Here is a 3,994-nt window from a genome sequence, read left to right on the forward strand (position 1 = left end):
GTTTGACTACTGGACTCCCAATTTGAGGATTTAGACCGACCATATTGTAGACCAGGAGCCTAGGCTATGTAATTTAATACAAATTCAGCTAGTTAGAGGTTTAAGTTTACACGTAACATCCTCTTCTTTCATGTATCGAGTAAATGCACTTACAGGATTGTATTGCTGATTCATCATGAGTTTGCAGAAATTAGAGGAAGGAAGGCCATTAGGCAAATGATAGGGGGAAAGGCGGGATTTTAAAAAAGTAAACCCACCCACAACTGCATCTATTCATTCTTTACTAAAGAGGTCCTGCGTTTAACTTTAGGGGGAAAACGCCACCATTAAGGACTGTAATCTTTTTTTTTCTGTGAAAATTTTGCATAGAATAGTTTTCATAGTGACAGTGACATAAATTATATACCAAGTATGAAAAATGTCCAGAATGTTAATGTTAGGCTATTGGATTTTTAACCAAACTTAAATCTGTACCAAGGGGGCTTAAAAAGCTATTTGCTTTATAAAATACAGCAAAGTCAGAGTACAGACAGTTTTATCTTAAAATTAAACAGAATATAACGGTAGTAGGGCGTTATCTCGCGCGCAGTATTTCTGCATCTTGTCCGTTCAAACACAAACCCAACCCCAAAATATGCCTCTGCTGGCTGTGACAGATACCAGTGCAATTTAGGGAATTAGTAGTACAACGTTACATGGCATTTTCCACATATTGTGTTTTGCTTGAAGGGATGCATACTCAAAAAAAAAAAAAAAAAGAATTGACAAAGATATGACCCCCGGCCATTCACTTGGACATTGCTGTCCTCATTTTAATGCATTGTTTTTCATTTTCCTTTTGACTTTTTCTGTTCTAAATGCTAAACAAAAGTTACATAAAATGTGTAATTATTTTAACAAATAAGCTTGACTATCTGCTTTATTATGTATATATTACACTATTATATATGCTATTATATATGCTTAATATATTATTATATATGTTTTAGAATGATTTAAGCGAAATGGCGCCCCCTATCCACTGAATACACTGCACCCCCTTAAACATCGTGTTTAAACATTTTTCTGTGGGTGAACATCAACTTTTCCATGATTCTTCATAAATAAATACTACTAAATAGAGTAAGCTAGTAAAAAGTAGTAGTATATAATCAAGTCGAGGCTTTGAAGAGATCTTAGCACTGCTTCCAAAATACAGCCATTATGTTTCAGCTGTTAATATTTCTTTTAAATTCTAGTTTTGAATATAGGCCTTCTAAATTGATGGATTCAGGCTATTCAAAGCAGTTTTTAGGCTAAACAAAAGCATAAATGCAATACAGCAGGCTCACCATGGGACTGAATTTCTGTTCTTTGACAGAGCTGTAGCTTTTTATACTGCAATAAGTAATTTATAGGCTATTGCTTTGAGTGTTTCCTTTCATAACAGCCATTATAAGTCAACCATGTTGAGTTGGTTACACTTTCAGATCATGGAAAAGATTAGGGTAATTTATGAAACACTATTGAACCTATGCTTCTGGTGTGCTTCTGCTATGCAGCCCTGCTCTGCCTACATATGCGGGCATTGTGACTATAGGCAGCAAAATGAATATATACAGCTTACAGCTTACAGTATGTGAAAACACACGTGTGCAGCAGGCCTCAGCATCTCTGAAGGACTTGGGGGTTCTATGTGTATATACACGTTTGTCTTGTGACATGAACAATACATTGTCAGTTCCTTTGTGATGGTCTTAAACAAAAACAATCTGTCCTATCCTGATCCTCTGAGAAAGCATCCTTTGACCTGTTTACTCTTTCATCTATGGGCAATGTACATCATCATCATCATAATTTCAGCAATCTCATTCTTACATTCAATTTGAGAGCAAAGGGTGGCAAACCAGGAAAGCCTTTTGACCTTTCAGACACATTGTTTGGATTTGCTGTTTTTACATTTAGTCAAATACACTGGGAGGGGTCCAGTGTGCTCCATGAGACGAGTGAAATAAGCTGCACAGATTCTTACTTTAACAATGTAGACAGGTACAGAGGACATAGTCAGGAGTGCGACCCACCCAATGACTTGAGAAAACTGAAATAAGTTCATCATAATTCAACCACTATCCATTTGCATTTATTCATTTGGCAGACATTTTTCTCCAAAGCGACTTAAAGGGGTGGTTTACTGCGATTTCACTTTTTTCTTTCTAAATAGTGTGTAATGTTGCTGTTGGTGCATGAACAGTATCTGCAAAGTTGAGGCGCTGAAAGTTCAACGTAAGCGGAGATATCGTCTTTTAAAAATCAGGAAGTTTAATGCCTACAAAAACGACTCATATGGGACTATAACGAGATACTTCCCGGGTTGCATACGTAAAAAACCCATCAAACCCCTCCCTCCGGAACATGCAAAAGAGGGGGCAAGGCCATGTTCTGCGGCTGTGTCAAAGAGGAAGAGTTATAGTGAAGAGTTGTAGTCATGCCGTCGAAACGGTGTTATTTTCACCCAGCTGTCAGGTCTTCTGTGTTCGGCCTTCCTACGGACGCTGTAGTTCGTCAGCAATGGTTAAAATTTATGTTTGATTATGTTCCTGACAATTACAATCGTAATTCAGCTCTCTGTGCAGCGCATTTTACGGAAGACAGCTTCCAGAATCTACATGAGTTCAATGCCGGATTCACACAGAAACTGTTACTAAAACATGGAGCAGTTACAACTTTAAAACCAGAGGCAGCAGTTGTTGGGCCACAACCTGTAAGTAAGATTTAATAATTTTAAATGTATTTGCATGTATAATTTCAGACATAATGTTTTAGTTTTATCAAGGACGTAAACAAATGCCAACGCTGGCTTTAGTAGCCAGTTAGTTAAATGCTATTTTGCGTGTATAAGACAAACGTGTACAAACTTCAAAAATTGATATGTAATCACAACAGCAAACTTCCATTCAGAAACGTTTGTAAGAGCCGTGCTTGCGGAAGTTCTGCTTGACTCTCTTCATTGCCGCTTTCTGGGTCTGATTCTGGCTCAAACTGATAAGGCAATATTGACACCATTATTTACATTTGACCGCAGCACATGCAGCTGTCGCCCGTGAAGGTAATGGGCGTGAAGTTTCCGGACAATGTGCAGTACGCGGTTTAGCCAATCACAACACACCGGCCCAACTAACCAATCTGAGCCCACTGCCTGTTTCTGAGGGAGTGGTTTCAGAGAATCAGGAAGTCAACCGGTCGTTCAAATGACAGAGGAGAAAGCGGCTTACAATAAAGGTGAAATATATGAAAAATAAGGCGTTTTTTAACAAACGAAACACGAAGACATGTTATATTGCACCCCATAAACGCAGTCAAGCAAAGAAAAAAAGCAGTAAACCACCCCTTTAACAATTGAGGGATACAACAAGCGATATACCATAAAATGGCAATAAACATGAGAAGTGCCCGTTATACAAGGTTTCAGTCGTCGTTCAAAATAGTTAAAGCTATTTTAAGGATAATAAGAGAACAGAAAAAGTGAAGCTATCCAGTTCTGGATCATTACATGAGCTCCCTCTACTGCCCAACAGGGTCCAGATAAATCAAAAAATAAATCAAAATACAAGAACTTAAATGACTTATAGATTGTTTCAGGTATTGTACATAACATTAGCAGATCTTACATTTATGTAATTTTTTTTAATTTTGTCACTAAAATGTAAATTACTACAGTGGTATAAAAGCTGTCACTGGGGCTGTACCTTTTCAAAAGGTACACTTTTGTACCTATTAGGTTAAAATATGTACACTTTAAGTACTAATATGTACCTTTAAGGTACCAAAATGGACCCTTTAGGTACAAACATGTACCTTTTGAAAAGGTACCGTCCCAGTGACAGCTTTTGTACCTTTATTTCTGAGAGTGTAAAGAGTGACTGAGTAGTTGGAATGCAAGAACTTGCAGTTTCATCAGAAAATAAATTAAAACATCATGTTTGAAGACTGTTGGGCAGTTTTAAGAAATGGATGT

This window comes from Onychostoma macrolepis, chromosome 05, assembly GCF_012432095.1.
Source record: "Onychostoma macrolepis isolate SWU-2019 chromosome 05, ASM1243209v1, whole genome shotgun sequence".
Taxonomy (NCBI): Eukaryota; Metazoa; Chordata; class Actinopteri; order Cypriniformes; family Cyprinidae; genus Onychostoma; species Onychostoma macrolepis.